General features: G+C 36.3%; 1 pseudogene; it reads left to right on the top strand.

The window, feature by feature from the left end:
* Positions 1-3,463: 3,463 nt before the first annotated feature.
* On the top strand, positions 3,464-10,760 carry LOC110919884 (annotated as a pseudogene).
* Positions 10,761-26,895: the final 16,135 nt, after the last annotated feature.

Here is a 26,895-nt window from a genome sequence, read left to right as displayed (position 1 = left end):
TACAAATTTAATAATGATGTTTGTGAAATATTATTGAAGAATCAACCTTCAGATGCTATTGATCTTGAAGATATCTATGACCCATACAACTTCATTGAACTTCCTAATGATTCAAAGTATCATATTTTTGAAAGTTATATAGTCGATAGCTTGGTAAATGACTCTATTGCATTAAAACTTTTTGTACTGATTTTATTAACTTTCTAACAATTTACATTCTAATATTACTAACAATTTGCTCTTATTTTGTAATGGCTACCTGAACACATCGGAATTTTCGTTGGATTACACAATAATTTCAATTATTATAAAAATGATTGGTGGATCTGAATGGGAATTGAAAATATCTAGAGAAGAAGGGCTTTTCGAAACTACAAGGTTTATAATATGTTTATAGTATACTACACTTTGTATTCTTTTTATAATATACTACATTTTTTCTTCGTGTCTACATTTATTAATTGATATTTGTTACAGGTATAATGTTTTCGGTTAGAATAATTTGATAAAATTCGGGGGAGTTCCATTGGGCAAGATGGGTATTCTCAAATGAGCAATGAACCAAGGAAAGTTTTTGCTAGCAGTAGATTAAGACCTTTAATATTTCATATAATCGTGTTTATCAAAATCATCTTTGCATAACATTGTTTTTTTTTTTTTACATTTAGCATTGTGTGTTCATTAGTACGATTTTAACATTGTGCTTAATGTTCAAAAACCCATGTTTAATTATACCGAAACATTAAAATTCATTTATAGATAACTTAATGTATTATTTTAAGTACGATGTTACTCATAAAATTAGAATATAGTTAATTACGTTTTTCGTCCCTGTGGTTTGCCTAAAATCACTATTTCAGTAAATTAGTTTAAAAAGTTCCAAAACAATCCATGTGGTTTCACTTTCGTAACTATTATAGTCCACCCTCACTAGTGCCATCCAGTTATTCTGTTAGTTTATTTGAAATGACCATAATGCCCCTATTATTAAAATTAAAATAAATAAAGAGTTAGTTGCGTTTTTCGTCCACGTGGTTTTTTTAAAAGTAACCATTCCAATCCATTAGTTCTAAAAATTGTGAAAACAATACCAATACTTTCACAACTTACACCTTTTATGGCGATTAACAACTTCATCTATCTACTATCCTTTACTGTATTGTTCACTCTCTCTTTTTCCTCAAATCCAGCCGGAAGATCACCTACTCCAGCTCCACACCCTCTCCACTTCATCCATCTTAACATCTCCCACAATCACACACACATACCTTAACAATGGCCACCTCTGCCACCCATTATACCCACCATCGTTATCAAACTACCAGCCACCCTACCCTCACACCCCATGGCCATTCTTTTCAAACAAATCATTGGAGAACTACTTTTCTACCAATGAATTCTACCAATTCCGACCACAACATAAGGCACCGCCCATACTTCATCTCCAACCCTCAAGTTTTATTGCTGACGTCCATCGTGATGGGGAAAATTAGGTGGTCGAATTTGAAGAAACAAGGAGAGTGAAAAGTAAATTGAAGGATATTGGTACTATTTTGGCAATTTTAAAAACTAATGGTCTGTAACGGTTATTTTTAACAAACCACAGGGATGGAAAACGTAACTAACTCTTTATTTATTTATTTGAATTTTAGTTTTAATAACAGGGGCATTATGGTCATTTCAATTAAACTAACATGATAACTGGATGGCGTTAGCGTGGGTGGACTGTAATAGTTATGAAAGTGAAACCACCAGGACTATTTTGGCAACTTTTAAACTAATTAACTTAAATAGTGATTTTTGACAAAACCACATGAATGAAAAATGTAATTAACTCATTAGAAAATAAAAAAAAAAACTTTCTTGAGCACGGAAAGCAGAACTGGATAATAAGTAATGTATATAACAAAATAATGACAAAATCTTAATATAAAAATGATCTATAAAGACCAATAATAAATAATAACTATTCTAGAAATTTTACTTTTGGAGTGTGAAAGTTGTTGTTTTCATTATTTTATTCAAAGGATGTTTTTACACAAATCATATGATTACATGGTTGTATGCATCGATTGAATTTTTGGGATGTAGCAACTTCTAAAATTTCAAGTTTATATATTATTAATGTATAAGGTGTTTATGCATATTAGTGTTATATTGTGTGCTTAGTTAGTTTTTTTTGTGCATTATGGTATGTGACTTTTATTGGGTTGTACAATTTATATATTATTAATGTTAATTACTAATTTAATTTTTGTTTAGTATGGTTTGTAATTTTATCTCTAGTGATTGTATCTATTGTTGAGTTTTATTTTATCTTTAAGTTTTTGCTTTTAACCTTAACTACTTTACAATTTTTCCTTAATATTTGTTTATTTTCAAATTTGGTCACCTATACTTTCTAAGTTTTACAAATTTTTCATTTTACGTTTAGGTCTAAATTTTGCGAGTTAACTCGCCGCAACGTGCGTTTGTGATTCAACGTTCTTTTACCTATTCTTTTCCCTGTTAAACGGCCCGTTGCAACGCACATTTCCTGAATCGACTTAGTTATTATTTTTTTTCCAGTGTTGGTGGTCACTGGCGATGATCTGATATTGGTGTACTTGACACAGTTTTACACCCCCGCCGATCACAAGAGTTAATACTAGTTTAATATAATTTATAAAACATGCTTTCTTGACTTCAATTTTTATATATAGAAATCTCTCTTTTTCTTACCCGTATCATAAAAAATGAATTTGACAAGTTGATTAATATAAATATCAAAGTTACATTAGGGGAGATGGAGTGGTTACTAGTGATAGAATTCTATCACTCCCACTATTCAATCAAATCATGTTATGTCATCATCCAATATTCTATCACTAGTGATAGAAATGTAATGTGGGTGGTCATCACTAGTGATGGGATTCCAATATGCAAGTATTAATACACAATGTACAAGTTATACGCATCCCTCAATAATATTTCAACGCGTTATATATATCATTCGTTCTTCCTATCACTCATTATATACATAAAGGCGGCGATGTTAGTGATAGAATAACTCGTTATGGAGAGTCCATAACGGACCGCCCCCTCCTCCCTTAACTAACATCCACTTGACCCTAGTTGAATGAAAAACATACCGGTCAATGAAGAATATTAAAAGACGAAAACTGAATGAATCCTCAATCTTTTAGTCTTTTAAATTCATTTGAACATTTGTATGAAAAAAATAATCAATTGAGAGTCGTATTTGCCGGGTCAAAAGAAATGCTTTCCGATCACGTATATGCAACTCTTGAAAGCTAAATTTCCCACTTGACACTAGTTGAATGAATAACCAAAGGTGGCCGTTAAGTAAAGAGAACTATTACAAACATTCTTGTTGAAGCATAACATTTGATCATGTTAAAAACACTTATATTTATTTTACGAAGAAACATCAAGATCTATTAAAGCTAAGAACCTGCTTGGTTTTGTAGATAATTAACAGAAGCTAGTGCAGAGAAATTAAGGAACAAATGGCAAAGAATATGGGAGTGAAGATGCATTTTCGGAAGCACCATGTATGTATTCCGGGTGGTTCGATTATAACTTATCGCAGAATTTTTGAATTTAAAGGCTGTGTTATATGTTTTCTAATGTAGGTGGTTATAGATAATGGCATTTTTCAACTCACTCTAACAAATCCAGGAGGTTACGTTACAGGCGTAAAGTACAACAACATCGACAATTTACTTGAAAGTCAAAACGATGAATCTGATAGAGGGTAATGTGAGGTTTTTATTTTGTGATTTCGTTCACGAATACAAGTTAAGGTTATTACGAAAACTAACTATGCTAGCCATATTTATATGTTTGTGACACATAAAGCCACTGTTAGATTATAAACTTAATTATGTATGTTTATTATGTATTTTAGGATGTTTTAGTTTATTACGTAATTAATTATCGAACCGAGATGACGAATTGGTGGCACCGTTTCATATAGCGGTTATTCCCGCCAATTCCTACAACCGTCATTCTCATAGGTATATATATGTATTAACCGACAAACATTTCTGGTTACCAAGACATTTCTGTTACACTAGAATTGTTCATTTGATTCCGATTCATATTCTGCACTCACAACCCTCATTCTTATTATTCATTTCTGTTCTAATCAATGGAAAACATGAATGATACAATGTCTGCAACTTCCGCTGCCAATATGGGTCATCTTCCCCAACATAGTGGTATCAGAGCCACGGTGGGAAATCGAAGAAAATCGGTAGATATTATACGATTCCGGGCGCAACCGGATGAAGAATTCCGGGCACAACAGGATGAAGAACAAAACAGAGGATATGGAGACGAAAGACGAAGGAGGATGCGATTGGAACAAGATGTTGTTCCAACAATGAATTGCGTCTGCAAGAAGAACGGTGAAATAGCGAACGGAATCGATAAGGATTCCCAGAAGTTAAAATACGGACAAATAAGTGTCCCAAGTTTCAGCCATGAAAGGGTTGAAGACGGCTATGGTATGGGCCGTAGTATTCTCGATGACGAAGAAGATGAAGACTCGTATGTCTTCGTAGGCGATATGCAAGATGATGTTCCGATGACCGGAACCGTTCATGAAGACAAGAATATTATGAAAAGAACCGTTCGTTCGAAGGAAGATGAATCAGGAATGAAAGACAAACAAAAACGTAATGCAGGGTATAAGATTATGTCGACCAACGACCGTTGGGCAGTCGTGGAAAACGATGTGGGTTATGAATATGATATTGTAGAACTGATGAGGACATTTTATGCCATGTATATGGACATATTAATCTATTATTACAAGTTCAGGGCTGTGCAAGGAAAAGCGATAGATAAGGAAATGGTGGAACAAGACAAAGGTTCATCAGATCTTTGCCATGAAGAAGGAAAAGGGACGGAGATATTCAAGATGAAGAGGCGATCCATCACTATGCTTTGTTTGCCGGTAATGACTGGGAAGGGATGAAGAAGATGCAGGCAAAACGACCCGGAGTGTCCTCATACATGCTTCTAAACATAATTAAGTTTAGGGGAGTATGTTAGATTATAAACTTAATTATGTATGTTTATTATGTATTTTAGGATGTTTTAGTTTATTACGTAATTAATTATCGAACCGAGATGACGAATTGGTGGCACCGTTTCATATAGCGGTTATTCCCGCCAATTCCTACAACCGTCATTCTCATAGGTATATATATGTATTAACCGACAAACATTTCTGGTTACCAAGACATTTCTGTTACACTAGAATTGTCCATTTGATTCCGATTCATATTCTGCACTCACAACCCTCATTCTTATTATTCATTTCTGTTCTAATCAATGGAAAACATGAATGATACAATGTCTGCAACTTCCGCTGCCAATATGGGTCATCTTCCCCAACAGCCACCACACTGTCTAGCTTATATTGTTCTAGTGTTAAAGAGTATCTACAATGCAATTATGTAAAGTATTTTCATAATTATCTTTGTATATATATTTTGACATTTTTAGTTTTTTATATTATTTATAACGTCATTCGATTCTAAAATCTAATCCAACCGCTCCAACCACTGAACCAATAAAACGATCAGTCCCCTGTCCGGTTTGGACCCGAAACATTGCTTTAGTGATGAAATCCATTACAAATCCTCAGTTTTCCCAACTCAATACTAATTTTAAAGCACAATAAGTGTAGCTAAAATCATCACCGAATACCATATTGCCATCTTTTTTTCCCATGTGCCTTAGTTAGAATTATGCCTAAACCAAGCAATTGATCAATATGTTGGGATCTTGTTTGGAGTTCACCCGACAATCCTGGAACAACCGGTACTTTTGAAAGGTAAATCTGTCAGCCTATCGACTATATTCATTTAGTTTTTACTTGCTTAAAAACCTATATATTTCAATACACATTCCCACAAAACAGGATTGAAGGAACAAGTTGTGAAGTTATAGTCGAAACCGAAGATCAAGTAGAGCTCTCGTTTACAAGAACATGGGATTCCACCCTTGTGGGAAAGCATGTCTCATTGAAGATAGACAAAAGGTTATATTTGCTTTATGTTTAATTTCAGATTAGCTTTATGAAGATAATGTTTGTAACAATAGAAGACTCTAGGTTCGTGGTTCTTCGCGGTTCTTCTGGTTTCTACTCGTATGCAATCTACGAACATTTGGAGGGATTTCCTGGTTTCAATCTTGACGAAACCAGGATAGTGTTCAAGCTCAGGAAAGACAAGTAAACATCTGACTATGGGTTCTCAAACAGTCTTGGATGAAAATGGAAATCTAAATGTAAAAAAATATGTTAATATTTTATAGGTTTCACTATATGGCAATGTCTGATGACAGACAAAGGTATATGCCTCTACCTGATGATCGGTTACCCGCTAGAGGTAAACCATTGGCTTATCCTGAGGCAGTACTACTTGTTAATCCTGTGGAACCAGAGTTTAAAGGACAGGTAATCATAGCATTAGCATTATCAGTGTAATGTTAGAAGAGATTAAAAGTCATTAGTCTTGTTTCTACCCAAATTAAACCAAAATGAACATATATAACTAGAAAATTGGGCAATTGTGACCACCTTTTCCATCATCAAGCAAAAGACCTTTTGCTAATCATTTGCGCCCGAAAAGGTGGTTGCAAATATCTCTTTGGGTAACCTTGTGTTAGCATTCATAAGTGATATTGTTTATTGTCCTCCATAGGATCATATTGTTCTAAATTTTTTTTGGTTTTTGGTATGTAGGTAGACGATAAATATCAGTATTCATGTGAAACCAAGGATCTAAAGGTCCATGGGTGGATATCTACGGACCCACCTGTTGGATTCTGGCAAAGTACACCAAGTAACGAGTTCAGAACAGGTGGGCCCACGAAGCAAGAACTTACTTCTCATGTGGGCCCGATAAATCTAGCTGTATGAATAGCAACATTTGTTGTATTAACAAAGTTCCATGCTAATAAATGTTAAAAATGTAGTTCATTGGAGCCTTATTTTCATCTAATTTCAGATGTTTATCAGTGCTCATTATGGCGGAAACGATTTAGTTGTCAAGTTTTCCGAAGGGGAGCTATGGAAGAAAGTTTTTGGCCCGGTTTTTATGCATCTCAATACGACTTCTACAGGAGAAGACCCTCTTACACTTTGGTAAGATGCCAAGAATCAGGTTTTGTTTCATCGGGAATTTTATGTATTAGTAGGTGATTTAGAAACGAGACGTGTACTTCTATGTGTTTTTTTATAACTTTTTTGTACTTCTACATGGCGGTCCACTACCCCTGTAAGTTGACTCAGCAAGCTAGCTTGGTTGGCAATCGAACACCATAGAGACGTCTAGAAAACACCTAAAAAGTACTAGTCTCGTTCCTAAACAACCTACTTCGACAAAATAAAATAAAAATTAAAAAAAAAACGTTTCATGTGTGTTTACTACACTTGAATTGAATCAGCTTGGATATTGAATCACCAAAAACTACATTCTATTGAATATAAACATGATTATTGTTGAATTACTATCTTTTTAGATGCTAGAAGAAGTGGGAAAATGGCCTTATAGTTTTCCGGCTTCAATGGATTTCCGACAAGCTAATGAAAGGGGGGTGATATGCGGTAGATTATTCGTATACGACAGGTATATAATCATTCCAACAACAAATAAACAAAAAGTCCACACACCAAGGTGTCATAATATTTTGTTAACATCAATTCAGATTCATTAGCGATGAACAAGCACCCACAAATGGTGCTTACCTTGGACTAGCTCCACCTGGAGACCCCGGATCATGGGAAAGCGAAAACAAGGTGAGTTTTATTTGCATGCAAGAAGATCTAAATTAAGTTGCAATGTTCTAATTTGAACTTTCTTATGTGCAACACAATGGTGTCCACAGGGCTATCAATTTTGGAGTAAAACCAACGAACAAGGATGTTTTTCGATTGAACATATTTTGCCGGGCACATATAATCTATACGCCTGGGTCAGAGGTTTCATTGGAGATTACAAAAAACCTGAGGCAATTACCATCACACCAGGTCGTCTATCTAAATATCATAGGGTGTTGCTAAACGCATTCCCTTTTCCTTCTTTGTACAAAAATGGCCTAATTGCTGCTTTAGTCGCTCAAAAAGGTTGAGTCAACCCTACCTTCTGGATTGGTTACTTTGGTAACCGTGCAGAATTGGTCGATGCCGACTTGATTAATTACTACGTCCTCAACAGTTTTTTTGTTCCTTTAATTTAAAAAGTTAATCTGATAAGGTCAACAAAATTGGTGTAATGTAATGTAGGAGTAAGTTTTGCCATTAAAAAAATTATTGCGTATAATTTGAGCAGGTTGTGATATCGAAGTTGGGGATCTTGTTTACGAGCCTCCTAGAGATGGTCCGACTTTATGGGATATTGGGATACCCGACCGTTCTGCGGCCGAATTCTACATTCCTGATCCTGACCCGATGTATACCAACCAGTTTCTCACCGATGATCCTAACAGGTGCCTTATGCTACATTAGGATTTTAAAAAAAAAAGTGAAAATAAATATAAAAGAACTTCTAACATGTTATACGAGCAGGTTTAGGCAGTATGGATTATGGGAACAATATGCTATGCTATACCCCGATGGTGATTTGGTTTTCACGATCGGTGAAAGCGACTACAGAAAAGATTGGTTCTTCGCACATGTACCGCGGTATGTATTAGAGTTTTTGGATGGGTGCATATATGATCTATGGCATATGAACTTGTGTTTAGCTTTATAGGAAGAAAGGTGACAATGTGTATGAAAAAACGACGTGGACTATCAAGTTCAAGCTTAACAATGTGAATAAGGATGAAACTTATAAATTAAGATTGGCTCTAGCATCAGCACAAGTATCGGATCTTCAGGTACTAATTTGGAACCCCACATTGAATATGAACTTGTTTTTCAATAATAAATTCACTCTTGCACAAATCAACCAGATTCAGATCGGATAGTTGAGATTCGGAAGAATTGGAATTGGATAGTTGAGAAAAGGGGGTGTTGTGAAGAAATTCTAAATTTGCAACAATAGGTGATTTAGGGGGTTTTTATGATTAGGAAATTGTTGGATGATGATGGTGTGGAGAGGTGTTTTGGTTAAATTTGGTTTAATGAGGGGTGATTTAATTATTTTCTATTTTAGTTAAATAAAGTGGGCTCGTTTTTTGTCTTTAACCTTAGGGTAAATAGACATTTCACACATATTTAACTCAGAAATCTAACATAGGTTAGTGATAAAGACCTGTAAAATTTACAACCACTAAGACTATCTCCATTAGTGATCTTTGTGTAGTTGGGTTGCCACTTGTTAAAATATTATTTGTTGTACTAAAGTTAAAAAAAGAAAAAAGAAAATGAAACTAACGACCAGGTTGTTGGAGCAACCTAGGTCATGACCCAAAACCACATCCACTTGTCCAAACATGATTGGTGCACCTTTTTTGTTAACTACTAATTCCCCCCATTAATTTAATTACTTAAATAACTTTTTATAATTAATCTTATGAGAAAAACCAAATACACAGTATTTCTTAAAATAATTTTGTGAACATCCCTATATAAATTTTATTAAAAACAGATTTTGTTAAAAAAAAACACATTTTTAATATAAAATAAATATTTATTTATAAAAGTTGGTTTAGGTTGGGTTATTAATGGGTATGAAAGGTTGGGTTATGTAAATGGAAGAAAGAGAAATTAGTTTTTTAATAAAGGTTGGGTTGAGTTGGGTTATGAATGTCGATGGTCTAAGATCACCTATGTAATTATTGAAGTTTTAGGACCAACTCTACATTATCTGCAAACTACGGGGACTAACCAAACATTTAACTCTATTTAAATATATGTTATTTTGGATACAACTCCTTTTTTAAGAAAATTTAAATCGAAGTGTCCAAATATACCATGGTTCAAATCATCAGACGTCCTTAGCTTACCACGTCCTTGAATACATCATCAAACGTCCTTAATTTATTTTGGATATAAGTTAGAGATGACATTATAGATGGTTTATAGTTGAGTCAAAATGAGTGATATATAATACAGGGATTTATTCGATCTGCCTACAATTTTTTTCTCTTCATTTGTTGTATAGCTAAGTACAAAGATTAATTATCAGCCTTGCCGCCATTCAAACCGACCTGGCCTAAACCAGACTGAAAAAATTGTAGATTTTAGTGATAGATAACCGACCCATGCAAATTTCCGATAACCATAAAGAGATTTCTAGGTCCGCCACTATATACTAATATGATATATGCACTTACACTGCCCATAACTGATATTAAGATTGTGACTAAAACTTGATGTTCAGGTTCGAGTTAACGATCTAAACACAGATTCTCCTCTATTTTCAACCGGAATCATTGGAGGAGACAATGCGATTGCAAGGCATGGAATACATGGTTTGAGTTGGTTATTCAACATAGATATACCAGGAACACTTTTGATCTCCAATGAAGAGAACACAATATATTTGACACAAGCAAATGGAGGAACCCCATTCCGTGGAGTCATGTATGATTACATTCGTTTTGAAGGATCAGCTCTTTCATGTTCTGGGAGTAATACATGCATTTGATCTACTTGTGTGGTCATCAGAATCTATAACTTAGTGTTATGTAATTATCCTCACTCTATATAATGTCATAGTTGGCTACTAGTAACGAAACTCCATGATAGAAAATAATGTCACTCTGATGTCTTCATCATTTCATCAGTATGATTACGCATTGTTTTTTTATTGTGCTTTTTTCCTTGTTTTAGATGTTTTTTTACCATTTTTTTCCTACATTTTCGCTGGGTTTTTACCAAACAAATTCAGGTGACAACAAAGAAAATCATCAGAAAATGTGATATACAATCACAAAATGCAATAAAAAAGCCTTATATTTGTATTCCAAATAAAAGATCATGAAAAGCAACAAAAATTTGTCTTTAGTAACTTCACTAACTAATCTTATACTCGTCAGATCGATAAATTAGTGTTCTGTAATCATCCTCACTCTAAATAATGTCATAGTCCTAATTATGAAGCTCCATACATAAATAAAGTTATTTTATCTCCTAATCTTCATGTTTTCATCAGTTACATAATTACGCATTAGTTAACTTCATTTTTTATTACGCTTTTTTCCTTATTTTGGGTGATTTTTATCGTTTTTTTATTGCGTTTTTTTTCCTTGTTTCGGATTGTTTTTTTCGTTTTTTCTACGTTTTTACCAAACAAATTCGAGTAACAATAAACAAGAGCAACAAATATTTGTTTTTAATTAGTAGCTTCATCTATTATACTAACTAATCTTATACTATTTTTGTTTGACCACCACGCCACAACCATCATGAAGGACATCCCCTCCATATGTCAAACCTAGCATAGATTTTCACTACCATGGCAGTCTTGGAGCATCATGAAGCACATCCCTTCCACATGTCAAACCTAGCACTGATTTCAACATGCTCTTTAGAAGAAAAAAAACACGCACTCAAGCTGTGCCCCATGTACGTAAATTAGAGTTTAAACATAACAAATAAACCCACGAGATTTGTAAGAACATTTCACGACTCTTTTAATGTTAATCAAACAAAAAACTAAACTAAGAACTACGATATCCCAATACCTATATTTATACTAAAAACTATCCTTGCTAAATGAGTTATTCTAATTAATTTCAAACTATAAAACCAAACTACTAGATAAACATACCTAAATAAATAAACTATTAAAAATAAATAAAGACTTATCCAATGGCTCTTTTAAAACTCTTTAGCAAAATTGTAACTTCAACCCTTTAATTCTTTCAACTTATCAAGATTAACCCTTCATTCTCCCCCTTAGTCTTGATATTGACCCATTTCCCTTTTAGAACAACGTCGAGTCATCCTCGTGAACCAAATTCGCTTCCACTTCTTTTTCTTTTCTTGGGACACTCGCTTGCGTAATGCCCATATTCATTGCAATTGAAGCATCTTATTTTTCTTTTATCCCCGTTTCCTCCAGACCGGTCATGTCCATCTCTTCCATTACGACGACCCCATCCACGGTTACTTTGATTTGATGTCTCCTTCCACAACATTTATAAATGACCTCATATTTCTTTGAACTATCTTCTCCATCAGATTTAGTAAATGATAGCTTGTTTTCATTATCATTACCAGTCTCGTTTTGCAATTTGATGCTTTCCTCATAGGCTTTCAACCTGCCTATTGTTTCTTCGATCGACATGCTTTAGAGTTTGAATACTGCTCGATGGAGGCAACAATCCGAAGATACTTATCTCGAACGATTATTGCATCATCAAGACTCGGCCCAAGATTATTAAACTTTCAAACACATCCACTAAACCTACTAGCAAATTCTTCAATTGTGTTTGTCTCCTTCATGAGAATTTGCTCGAGTTCTCTACTTAAAGTAGCTAGTTGAGCCTTTTGAACCCTGTCAGCACAAGAAATCTTACCTATAAAGCCTCCCATATATCATTCACTTGTCGGTTCTAAGCAACTTTGCTTTTCTTCTCATCTATAACATCACCTATCACCGGGTGAATCACCTCCCAGAGTCATTGAGCATCTGATACCGACTCCGTTAGAATTGTCCAAGTGTTGTAGTTTGTTGATATCAATCGAGTAACCAAACACGAACTACTATTATTTTCACGAACCAGAACAACTGGGATTTCTGGTTTTGCCATCTTTCAACTCTGATTACTTCGATCGGAAGAACCCCAAGTTCTTTTAGGAAAACTGATCATAACTGACACCGATTGTGATTGAGTCTGAGTTAGTAGCGTGTTTCTATAACCGTAGAAATTCCCACCAACTTGCCTTTGACTGATCTTGATGGATTCAATCACACCTTGATCGAATTACAAGATTTTACACCTTTCTGATTACTTGCACAGATCTTGTCGAATTCGATCACACCTTGACCTAATTACAAGATTTTACATTTTTGATCACTTACACGAAGTGATTATCAACTTCTGTTTCGACAAGATTAGCTACTTCCACATAACCTTAAACGTTCTCATTTTTTTGTAACTTTCTGATCTTAACCGGACTTAACTTTGATCTGATTCATCTTAATTGGGTTAGTTATTTGTTTGATTGTTGTTCCACTCGTTCTTGATCTTTAAAATAATAAAAAAAGACATTCCATGGTTGTACGAATTTTTTTGTCTTCGGTCGCCAAAAACACAACCTACCTTTTTTTTCATTTTGGTTCTTTGTCGATGTTTCCTAATCTCTAGCCACAAGATTTTTTTAGAGATACTTGCTTGATTTCTTATTAAAAATGCTAACCTGCTTGCTTGTGGGTTTTGACAAAAAAAAATGGCGGCTATGATGGAAAGGGTGAAACCCGAGCGTTAATGTCCTTATCTTATGTGTTTTATAGCATTTTAAGTGATTACATGTGTTGAATGTGATAACTATGAGAGATTGTGGTTTTGCAGGACAATCACTTAAATCAGGGAAGTAAGAGTGCTCGGTGATGAAGCGAGACGCCCAAGGATGGCCCAAGGATGATAATCAAGGTACATCATGTTGATTGGGACTTGTTTCGGGTCATAAAACAACTTGGAAGTGTAAGGAACGTGAAAGAATAAAGTCTAGGGGCCTGGGAGTCATTATGTGATGGAGAGGGTGAAACCCGAGCGTTAATATCCTTATCTTATGTGTTTTATTGGGTTTTAAGTGATTGCATGCGTTGAATGTGATAACTACAAGAGATTGTGGTTTTGCAGGATAATTATAACAACCCCCCAAAATAATTCCGACACCCTAAAAATATTTAAAATATCCCAATACGTCCTAAAATACACCCCGTATACGAAAACAGGCCCCGAATACCTTTATTTTTATTAAAATTAAATAAAAACAAAAATTTATGGTTTCTGGCGGGCCGCGAAGACCTAGCCCTGGTCTTACGCGGGCCGCGAGCAAGTGGACATGAGGCGCAGCCCGGTGCTGCCAAGTGTCAAACACGCGTCAAGCCTACACCGGTGACTGGCCAACCCTAGGGCCTACCTGACCTAGCTCGCGGGGCGCGACGGCCCCTTGTGTGTTCTTCGCGGGCCGCGAGGGAGTCCGAATCATGCCCTATAAATTGGGATAAACCCATATCAGTGATGGTGATAATAAAAATAATATATATATATATATATATAATATGTGTGTATGTTTGAAAAAGAATCTAGATAATAGCTATGGATGCATAATAGTATTGTAATTTTAAATTCCAGTTCCAGTTTGTATTAGATGCATAATATATAAGAAAGAGTAAAAGTCGCAATGTTCGACGATTTTGATCAATATGCGTATTGTGTAATTGATTGTATTAGATTTATCTTGTGATATTAATACATGGTAAGTGTTTGAAATTCAGATGGACAACAAAGTGAACCAGGAAAACCAGAATGATAATAACCAGAATCACGATAACCCGAACAACAGTAATAATGGAAACCAAGTGGATAACAGTGCCATCCAACACATAGTGGCACAAGGGATAATAGATGTAATGCCATATATTATCAAAACGGTTAAGGAAGCGGAAAATAAAAGTAATCATGGCAGTAAACGACCCACCGAACCTGAACACAGCGTAAACAATGGACCCATACTTTAAGTTCACATTCCCAAAAGAAGAAGAACCATGTCTTATGGTTGTTCTTATAAAGAATTTTGGTCTTGTAAACCAATGGAATTCTCGGGCAATGAAGGGGTCGTTGCAGCTCTACGCTGGATAGAAAAGACTGAGGCAGTCTTAAAAATAAGCAAGTGCGCGGAAAAGGATAAGATAATCTTTGCCTCCAATCTATTTAAGAACTCAGCATTAGAATGGTGGAACACTATCCTCCAGTCTAGGGGAAGTGACAAGGTTTACAATATGGAATGAGAGGAATTCAAGAACATGGTGGAAAGGAAATTCTGCCCTCCCAATGAAAAAAGAACAGATAGCAAATAAGCTCTTAAACCTTAGAATGACTAGAGTGGATAGTAAGGGTTACACTACATTATTCTTTGAATATACTAGAATAGTGCCAACCTTGCATCACCTGAACCAGTATTAATCTCCCGCTACATCTAGGGATTAATCAGCGAGATTAGGCATGTATTCAAGGCAGCTAGACCTCAAACCATAGAAGAAACGGTAGAGCTAGCAAACACCTTGACTGATGAGTTAGTACGCACACAAGAAGAAAACCAGAGGAGGAACCTAGCTTAGAAACTTACCCAAGAATTTCGTTACGGAAATTCCAACCGTGGGAAAAATGTAGGTTCTACTTCTGCACCCTACTGCAAGTATTGCAAAAGGGAGCATTCTGGAAGATGCTCTATATATTGCAATTTTTGTAAAATATCTGGACACAAAGAAGAAGACTGCATGAAGAAACCTAACAACAGGATATGCTACTGTGGAGAACAAGGCCATATCAAGCCAAACTATCCGAAACTAGCTCCAGCCATGAAAAACAAGAATACTAAAAATGCTAGGGCATTTGTTCTGACTGCGGAAGAAGCTAAAATGATTTCGGACGTGATAGCCGGTACGTTTTTAGTTAATGATGTTTTTGCTAAAGTATTATTTGACTCCGGTGCAAACCAAAGTTTTATTAATACTTCATTTTGCAAACTTCTTAATCAACCATTGACTAAACTTCCACAAGAATGTCTAGTAGAGACAGAAAATGGGGAAACCATTAAGATTTCTGAAATCTTACAGGGAGCAAGAATAGAATTTTTAAATCAAAAGTTCATTGCAAACCTTTATCCGATGATTCTGGCAGGATTTGATGTTGTATTAAGAATGGATTGGTTAATAGCCAATAAAGTCAGTATTCTATGTGATCAAAAATCGATCCAAGTAAATTCACCAAAGGGTGAAAAGATCACAATTAAAGGAGATAAGCCGTCTAGATCCACAAAATTCATCTCTGTGATGAAAACAGCCAGTTATGTAAGAAAAGGATCAGTGTATTTGATTTCCATAATCATTAACACTAAAGGAAAAGAATTAAAAGATATTCTTGTAGTATCTCAATTTCCAAATGTGTTTCCAAAAGAATTACCAGGACTACCGTCAGACAGGGAAGTTGAATTCCGAATCCACCTGCTACCAGGGACAGCACCGATTGCCAAAGCACCTTACCGTTTGGCACCCGCAGAAATGCAAGAACTGAAAAAACAGTTAGACAAATTGTTGGAGAAAGGATTCATACAGCCAAGTTCATCGCCGTGGGGAGCACCAATTTTATTCGTTAAGAAGAAAGATGGATCGATGCGTATGTGCATTGACTACCGTGAATTGAACAAGGTCACGATTAAAAATCGATACCCATTACCGAGAATCGATGATTTATCTGATCAGTTGCAAGGAGCTCGATTTTTCTCTAAAATCGATTTACGCTCAGGATATCATCAATTAAAGGTACAGGAAGACGACATTCCTAAGACCGCTTTTAGAACAAGGTATGGCCGTTATGAATTTACTGTCATGCCATTTGGTTTAACCAATGCCCCAGCCGCATTTATGGACATGATGAACCGAATATGTAAACCATATTTGGATAAATTCATAATTGTCTTTATAGATGATATTCTCATTTACTCTAAGAGTAAAGAGGAACATGCAGCGCATGTGCATGCACTTCTAAGTTTATTGAGAACAGAAAAGCTTTATGCAAAGTTTTCAAAATGTGAGTTTTGGTTAGAACAGGTACAGTTTCTTGGGCATTTAGTCAATCACGACGGAATTCATGTGGATCCCACCAAGATCGAGGCGATTACTAAATGGAAAACCCCTGAGTCGCCAACCAAGGTTAGAAGTTTCTTAGGATTGGCCGGTTATTATAGAAGATTTATTCGAGATTTTTCTAGAATAGCCATTCCTTTAACTAAGCTAACCTGTAAATCTGTTAAGTTTTAATGGGGACCAAAACAAGAAGAAGCCTTTAGAATTCTTAAGCAAAGATTAACCAATGCACCCATACTAGCGTTACCAGAAGGAACTGAAGACTTTGTAATCTATTGTGACGCTTCTAAGTTAGGTTACGGATGTGTGTTAATGCAGCGTCAAAAGGTTATAGCCTATGCATCTAGACAACTTAAGAATCATGAAGAAAATTATTCAACCCATGATCTAGAATTAGGAGCCATAATTTTTTTCCCTGAAGATTTGGAGACATTACCTTTACGGTAGTAAGTTTACCATTTTTACAGATCATAAGAGTTTAAGATATGTTTTCGGGCAGAATGAGTTGAATATGAGACAAAGACGCTAGATGGAAATACTTAGTGATTATGATTGCAATATCCAGTATCATACAGGAAAGGCTAATGTAGTAGCCGATGCTTTAAGTTGAAAGTATCATGAAAAGCCAAAAAGAGTACATTCTCTTAAATTAAATCTACAAGTAGATTTAAACGAACAGATTAGAAAGTCACAAGAATCAGTAATCAAGGATGATAGTGAGAAACTGAAAGAAATGATTAAGGAATTAGAACAAGGGACAGATGGAATTTGGAGATTCCATAAGAAAAGAATGTGGATACCCAAATTAGGGAACCTACGCCACCGTATATTAGAAGAAGCCCATAAGTCTAAGTATACAATACATTCTGGAAATGATAAGATGTATCAGGACTTAAAAAAGAATTTTGGTGGATAGGAATGAAGAAAGATATAGCAGCTTATGTCTCTAAATGTTTAACCTGTTCACAAGTTAAAGTCGAACACCAGAAACCCTCAGGCTTGTTGCAGCAATTAGAAATGCCAGTATGGAAATGGGAATTGATAACAATGGATTTTGTTACTAAATTACCCAAAACAAGAAAAGGTAATGATATAATCTAGGTGATTGTAGACAGGCTAACTAAGTCAGCTCATTTCCTATCAATGAAGGAAACATTCAGTATGGAACAACTAGCCAAGCTGTATGTAAATGAAGTAGTTTCATTGCATGGAATTCCTTTATCAATTGTGTCTGATAGAGATAGCCGTTTTACCTCTCATTTTTGGACAAGTTTTCAAAAAGCAATGGGAACCAAGCTAAATCTAAGCACAGCTTATCATCCTCAAACGGAAGGACAGAGCGAAAGAACAATTCAGAAAATGGGGGATATGCTTAGAGCTTGTGCAATTGATTTCGGAGGTAATTGGGACGATCATCTGCCATTAATAGAATTTTCTTATAACAACAGCTATCATACAAGTATCAATGCTGCACCATTCGAAGCACTTTACGGAAGAAATGCCGAACTCCAGTATGTTGGGCAGAAATTGGAGAAAAGCATTTATCGGGACCTGAGATAGTACAAGAAACAACCGACAAAATCCTTCAAGTCAAGGAACGACTGAAAGCAGCATGTGATCGACAAAAGAGTTATGCTGATAACAAGCGAAAACCATTGGAGTTTCATGTAGGAGACAAGGTGTTATTGAAAGTCTCTCTTTGGAAAGGAGTGGTAAGATTCATCAAAAGGGGAAAGCTAAGCCCCATGTATGTTGGACCTTTTGAGATTATTAAAAGAATAGGACCTGTAGCTTATCAGCTACAACTGCCAGAGGAAATGGCAGGAATACATGATGTATTTCATGTATCTAATCTCATGAAATGCTTAGCTGATGAATCACTCATAGTGCCTCTAAAGGATATAGAGGTAAATGAGCAGTTAAAATTTGTAGAAAGACCTCTACAAATTGAAGACAGGAAAGTCAAGAACCTCAAACACAAGAGATTAGTTCTGGTCAAAGTGAAATGGGAGTCTAAAGAGGACCAGAATACACTTAGGAGCTTGAATCAGAAATGCAAAGCAAATATCCACACCAATTCCAGTAGACCTCGAGGACGAGTTCTAAAACAAGGTGGGGAGGATATAACAACCCCCCCCCCCAAATAATTCTGACACCCTAAATATTTAAAATATCCCAATACGTCCTAAAATACACCTCGTATATGAAAACAGGCCCCGAATACCTTTATTTTTATTAAAATTAAATAAAAACAAAAATTTATGGTCTCTAGCGAGCCGCGAAGACCTAGCCCTGGTCTTACGCGGGCCGCGAGCTAGTGGACATGAGGCACAGCCCGGTGCTGCCATGTGTCGAACACGCGTCAAGCCTACACCGGTGACTGGCCAACCCTAGGGCCTACCTGACCTAGCTCGCGGGGCGCGACGGCCCCTTGTGTGGTCTTCGCGGGCCGCGAGGGAGTCCGAATCATGCCCTATAAATTGGGAGTATCAGCTTTCACTTTCTGACGCTCACACACACTTTCTCTCTCGAATTTATGCATAGTATAAGCTATATTCGGGCATTATACCCCCTAAATAACAAAGTTCTGCCACGTTGTAAGTATCATAACCCCGGTTACGTATTAGATACGCTGCCCGATTGATCTAGGGTTCCGTAACGGCTGTCATGGTTCTGCCCGACGTAGTCGTTGGAATGCCGTCTCGGGGAGGGTATTACTAATGTAAATATCGGGTTATTATACTAACGCATGTGCATTTGTGTAATTAATAGATAATCATCAGGAAATCCTTAAGGAAAAGCCTAAGATAGCAATGTGAGTAATCTCCTTTTTGTAAACCTTTTTGCAAACGGTTTTTACAAAACCTTTATTTATATTAAATTATAATTAGCAGTGATTGAGTCTTTGTAATTCTTCAATTACTGCCGGTATGTTGGGGTTTTGTATACAAAATGTGGAACACGTTACCATTGGACAACGAGATAGCCAATGAGTAATATGACCCACCAGTCAGGATTGACAGTACTGAATGAATAATTGTGTAGATGTAAACATTGTAATCGCTCTCAATACTGTAAAATGATAAAACCTGTTTTGATTAAACTGGGATTCACTCACCAGTATTTCCCACTGACAAAATGTTTTTAAACGCGTTTCAGGTAACAAAATGTGAAAGCCAAATAGAAGCCAGCTGGACAGCACTGAAGGCTTGGAAAAGTGGCTATAAAAGTTACCTAAATAAAGAGATGTTTTTATTTTAAATAAAATAGGGTTTATCCCTATAAAATGTGTGTACTTGAAACTTGGGATTTTCCCATGTGTTTAATATTATAAAAGTGTGGTATTAACTCTGATAAAATATTTCCTAACTACGGTCCTGATGAAATTTCCGTTGCCAAAATGATAAACACCGATACCACCAAAAATGGCCGCGGCCGCCCGCTCCCAGGTAATCAGGAGACGGGGGTTGCGACAATAATCGCTTAAATCAGGGAAGTTAGTGTGCTCGGTGATGAAGCAGGACGCCCAACGATCATAATCAAGATACATCATGTTGATCAGGACTTGTTTCGGATCATAAAGCAACTTGGAAGTGTAAGGAACGTGAAAGAATAAAGTCTAGGGGCTTGGGAGTCATTGTGTGAAAGTTGTGATTTTGAAGAGATTGGAAGTTGTGAATCGCGACGTAGCTTACGGATTAAAAAACTGTAGCTTACGGTTTGGTGGAGTATTGAAGGAATAAACAGCAGGTTTAATCCGTAAGTTACGAATTGGAAGCGTAACCTACGGTTGGCTCATGTGATTTTCACCAGCAGAGTTAAATTGTAACCTACGACCTGATGTTGTAGGCTACGGCGGGAACAACAATGGCGCGCGCGTTGACTTTTTGGAGGGGTTTAAAGGGTTTTGAAAACCCTAACACATTCATTCATTCAACACCCGAAAATAGAGAGGCAATAGCACACTTTTGGGACATTGTTTCATCTATCATCGTCATTCTTCTCACCAAATCAACAAGATTAAGGATGCAATCATCCGATATTCAAGCTTTTGAAGATCAATCAACCGAGATGAGCGGCTAATCCTTTAGTGGTTTCCTCCGAGTGGAGTATTCTTGTAAGTTGACTAATTTTATGTGTTTGAATTTGTACTCGAACTTGGTAATCTAAGCATTCGATGCTTTTTACCATTTAATTTAATTGATTGGATTGTAATGATTGGTTTTACTTTAATTCTTAATTCTAATTCATTCAATTCCCAAGAATTCTAGTAATTGGGATATATTTAATAGGGGTTAGGGTTAGTAATTTCAATTGATCGTTCATATGATAACCTTTCATTGTTTTGCAATCAAAGTAAGTAGTCTTTGAATAATCACAACCAATTAATCGAATTATGCAATCATGTCTATGTGATTGTAGCAACCAAACACATAATTAAAGTTTACTTTGAATCTAAAATCCGGAGGAACCATTGTTTTCTCTTATTGTTACAAATTCGTTTTAGTAATTCTTAGTTTAGTCAAACAATCAAACAACTGATTTTTACATTTTTGCAATTAGTTCCTTTATACTTAATCAACAACGCTTTCCACCATACTCCTCTGGTTTGATACCCTACTTACACTATCTACATAGTTATTTAGGTTTTTGTCTGACACTCTGTTGGAACCTGAAGGTTTATACATTAAGGATTGTATAGTTAAAGGGTTGATTATGTAATTGTTAAATATATGTTTTGGGTCGATGTGTATGGGTTGGGCTAGTTTGGCTGGTTTCGAGTGGGCCTAGTATAGTAATCCATGTGTTTTAGTATTTAAGCAAACCTCAACCATTTGGTTGAGGTTGATCAGTTAGTAGCGAACAAGGAAGGCCAGCCGAAACCTATTGTGTGTCTTGTATCCGTCACCTTCAATCAGTGAATGCAAGATATCTTGATTTGTTTTAATTGCTTTTAGTGTTTCGGTTATATTTGTTCTTGAATCCGCTTGTGTTTGATTTCCGCACTTACACAAGTTATTGTTTGATATCATTGAAAGATCCTCACGGGTTTTACAATTGGTATCAGAGCCAAGAAACCAAATCTTGGTTCGGTTTTGATATCATTCGGATTCAAGAAGTTTATGTTGTTACTGATCTTATTTACCAGTTTTGTGTTACAGGGATTTAGTTTGGTGTGGTGTGTTTCTTGATTTTAAGATTCATATCTTCAAAACTGTTCTTGGCATATTCTTCATAATTGGTGTTGATTGTGGTTTGTGTGATTTCAGAGATTTGTGTTTGCTGATTTCTCGGAGATTTGGTGATCAAAGAAAATTCAAAGATTACGATATCTTTGAATTTTTTAAAAGTGCTGAAAATAAGGGATTACGAGTCAACAGGTTTATCTCACATTTGTTTTGCAGGTCTCGACTCGCAACCAGCCGTCTCGACTTGTCAACATTTGGTCTCGACTCGCAACCAGCTGTCTCGACTTGTCAACATTTGGTCTCGACTCGCAACCAGCTGTCTCGACTTGTCAACATCACAGTTTCGACTCGCAACCAGAATTAGTCTCGAGTCATCAATTGCTAGTCTCGACTCGCAACCGTGGTCTCGACTCGCAACGACGATCTGCAACGTGATTTGGACTTTGGACTTTGAACTTTGAACAGGATCTTTGGACTTAAAACATAATTAATTAATTAATTAATCATGTCTGCAAATAATGTTAACTTGGCTGCCCTTAACAAACAGCAAGAACTGGATTCAAAGGTTGGGACCAGTACACGCATTCCAAGGTTGACTGATGCAAATGATTTTCCTGAGTGGAAATGGCGTTTTGAACAACATGTGAAGGTCAAAGATTCTAAAATTTGGAGAAGTATTCTGAGAGGTCCAAGGGAGACCATGATGGATAGTTCCACTGAACCTGGTATAAAAGTAAAGAAACCCAAAAGTCAATATACTGAAGATGATTTCAATATAGTAGAAGACGATGAAAGAGCACGGTCTATTTGACCTTGGGATTGGGTCCAGACATTGCTATTGGTTTTCATACCTACAAATCCGCCAAAGAACTGTAGGAATCTCTGATTGATGTTTATGAAGGGAATGAGGACATGAAGGAGAGTCGAAGAAATTTGCTGAGACAAAATTTCAACAATTTCAACCATATCTATGGAGAAACTGTTGATAACCAACTTCAGAGGTTTGTCAAACTGGTCACTCAAATGCAGATGGAAGAAATTCATACATCAAATGCTTCGACAAATAGACAACTTCTGAATGCGTTGCCGAAAAGCTGGGATCATCATGTTGCTATGATCAAGAAAACAAAAGATCTTGCTAGGTGCAGTTTGTCAGAGATTATTTCTCATATCAAAGCCTGTGAACTAGATGATAAACAAAGAGAAACCAACTATAAGAACAGCATGCTAGCTGCAGGATTCTCTGTTGCTCCCACTTCGTCAAACAATAACAACGCAGCTCTCTTGTCTCAAGGAGGATTTCAAATGTTTAGCAACGCGGCATCTGCTAAGGCTGCTCCTACTTCAGCAAATGTCTATTACTCTGGGTCTCCTACACAAGCTGCTCCATCACGTTCTACTGTTGCTTTAGCTTCCGCTGTGAATGCATCCACTGCTGCTCCTGCTTCCACTGTGAAAAATGAGATGATTTCTTTCTTTACACAACAGTCTAAAGAAAATCTGGATATCGCAGCCTCTGTTATAAACTGTTTGAATGCATTTGTTGCAGGAAAAATTGACCCTCCTAAATGGTGTGGCGATGACTTACATCAGATTCATCATGATGATGTTGAAGAAATCGACATCACTTAGCAGATGGCTATGGCTGCATTCAGGGCAACGAGGTTTATGAAAAGAACTGGTAAAAACAAATGGGGTGCTTCATTTACAGGGGCATCTATAGTGCCTTTTAAACTACGCTGTTACAACTGTCATGAGGAAGGACACTATGCTCGAAACTGCACAAAGCCACCGATTAATAGAGAACAGACTCCTGCCCAGCCCGTTACACCTAATCGAGAGAGAGCCCTTGTGACCACATCGAGTATAACAGATGATGCTGCTACTGGTGGAAGTCCTCAACCACTGGGATTAGCTCAAGCCTTGGTGGTTCAGCCTGATATCAACTTTGATTGGAATTCGGAAATTGAGCGACTGAACATCTCAGCTCCAGAAAATCAAGACGAGTCAAACAACATTGCTTTCATGACCTCAACTGATCAAGTTTCTGTACCAGAGGAGGAGACTTCAGCTGAAAACCTTGCTCTTATGACCCAGATTCTTTCAGCTCCAGTTAAAGGTCTCACCAAAGAAGAGGTACTTTCTGTTTTCTGTACTCCTGAGTGTAGGGAAAGGGTTGAAGCTTATAGAATACACAATGATGAGCAAATTCAAGATTATCAAGATATAAAAAATAAAAATTTCACATTATCGAAAAACGAAAAACTTTATAAAGAAAAGATTGAAGCTCAGCGAAAAGACATCATCAAACTCAAAGATGATGTAAGTGTAAAAACAGCCCATTTTCTAGAAGCTCAGGAGAAAGTATGTATTTTGACTAAGGAACTGGAAGATATCAGAGATAGATATCAAATAAATGAGCTAAACATAAAGAAATTTGATTCTTCCAGTAAATAGTCAAAAATTTGTGTGATCAACAACTCGCATTCAAGGAAAAGAAAGGGCATGGTTTGGGTTATAATCAGACTCCTCCTCCTTATAATGACAATTACACTTATTTACCTATGACTGAGGAGGAGATAATTAATGAAAGTAAAATGACTTATGGTCCTAAAACAATAAGTCATCATTTACTGATAGATCAATTGCGAAACAGAGGTCAATTCAAACGAACTTTATTTGTAAAGGCTCAATTGATCCTAACACTTCGTCTTCATGTGCAGATAAAGTATCTGAAGTAAAGTGTGGAGATGTTCTTGGGAGTGAACCAGTAGTTCATTCTAATATTTCTGAAAATTATTTTGAACAAACTGAATCTGATATTGCTTTTGGTCGGTCTTTGTTTGCGTCATTTTGTGCTTATGTTTCGTCTAGTGAGCCTGATGTTTTGGGCAAAACTGATAATGTTTGTGTTGAAACTTTGAACAATAAGTCTGGTGATGAATTTTCTTCAGTTAATGATTGTGAATGTGATGTTTCTAAACCCTTGGTTGAAGACAGTGTTACAGGTGAGGTCCCTCAGGACACATTCAGTAAAACCACTGAAACTTCTTCACAAGGAAATCAAGAGTATCGTGATTCTTCTTCTGAATCTGTCTCAGTGGGCATCCCTAATGTTAAATCTAGTGGGATCCCATTGGAAACCGTAGTTGAAATTGAACCTGTATTAGTTTCACATGATAAATGCGTTGATGAAACGCATATTGATGAGACTTCTGCATGTTCAAATACTGAAACTGAATTTAGTAAAGAAGAAAAAGGGCTTGAGATAAATAAAGAGTCATCAGAAAATGTTTTTAAAACATCAACTTTAAATGATGATCACAGTAAAAAAAGGGTGTCAAATTGTTCATCAACATCACATGAATGTGTAAATTCTAATCAGCAGACACCAAAATGCTCAGAACAGCCACAAGCAAAACATATTAGGAAAACCAAAACGTCCAATCATTCAAAACCAAACAAAGATTCTTCATTAAAGTATCAAAATTTTCAAAATGCTCACACAATTAAACGGCAAACATGTTTTAATTGTGGAATTGCTGGACACATTGCCAGAAACTATGTTCAACTCCCAAGTGCCCAGTCCAAGAAGAAGTTTGTACAAAATTAGAAGGTCAAGTCTAACCGATATCGTTGTTCAGAGTCAATGACGACTGAAAGGTCTAAGACAATGAAGTACAACTATCGCAAAACTAAACCTTCTGTTCAAGATTGGAATGCATCAAAACGTCGAAATCAAAATCAAAAGAACAGTTTTCAAAGAAATCAACATAACGGTTTTGGTAACTATAATTCAAATTGGTCAAACACATTTTGGTAACCCAAAACTGGTGCTGCACAATCCAATACATTTCGCCAAAGATCTCTCATGAAAAATCCTTCAAGATTTCTGATCAAAGACAATCTAATTTGGCAAAAAGTGACATATATTGATGCACAAGGAAAACCCAGATCCACCATGGGCTGGGCTCCTAGATCTAACTAATCCCGCTAATCGTGCAGGAACAGCTGTGGAGGACTACCGTGCGACTTTGGTACATGGATAGTGGCTGTTCTAGGCACATGACAGGAGACTTATCCCAACTGATAAATGTAAAAGAATTTAATGGTGGATATGTCTCATTTGCGGGAGGAGAATCAGGAAGGATCACACTGAAAGGAACAGTAAGAAACGGTGTTTTAAGCTTCGAGAATGTTAACTATGTTCCAGAACTGAAACACAATCTGTTGAGCATCTCTCAGATTTGTGATCGAGGAAATTCAGTTCACTTTACAAAGAAAGGATGTTATGTACTTAAACATGGGATTGTCATTCCAGAAGATTGGTTCTTAATGTCAGCAGAGAGACGAGAAAACGCTTATGTGATTGATATGAACAAGAAACCGTGTGAAGAAGTTACTTGCCTGTTCTTGAAGATTTCAGAACATGATGGTCTACTGTGGCATCGTCGCCTTGGGCATGTGAACATGAAGAATCTGAAGCGACTGGCTAAAGGTCAACTAGTCCGTGATCTTCCAATCAAAGATTTCATTGTCACACCCCTGATTTTACCACGTGCCACTGGTGGGTAGGGCTGTAAACGAACCGAACGAACACGAACAAGGCCTTGTTCATGTTCGTTCGTTAAGGAAATAAACGTGTTCACGAACGGTTCATGAACACTTACCGAACGAGATTTTATGTTCGTGTTCGTTCATTAAGGAAATGAGCGTGTTCACGAACACAAATAAATTTGGCGAACGCGACGAAGGATAAAGATACATGGCCCAGAGAGTAGCACTCGAACTTGAATCCCTTATTGTGGAACGAAGGTCGATCGTATTCGCCGATGTAAATAATGAGAAATGAAAGGGAAATGATGCATAAACAAGGTGAAAGTGGGTTTTCTAGTTTAATTGTTAGGGTAATAAAATAA

This window comes from Helianthus annuus, chromosome 2 (genome assembly GCF_002127325.2).
Source record: "Helianthus annuus cultivar XRQ/B chromosome 2, HanXRQr2.0-SUNRISE, whole genome shotgun sequence".
In the NCBI taxonomy this organism is placed as follows: Eukaryota; Viridiplantae; Streptophyta; class Magnoliopsida; order Asterales; family Asteraceae; genus Helianthus; species Helianthus annuus.
This window is presented reverse-complemented; position numbering and strand designations above follow the sequence as displayed.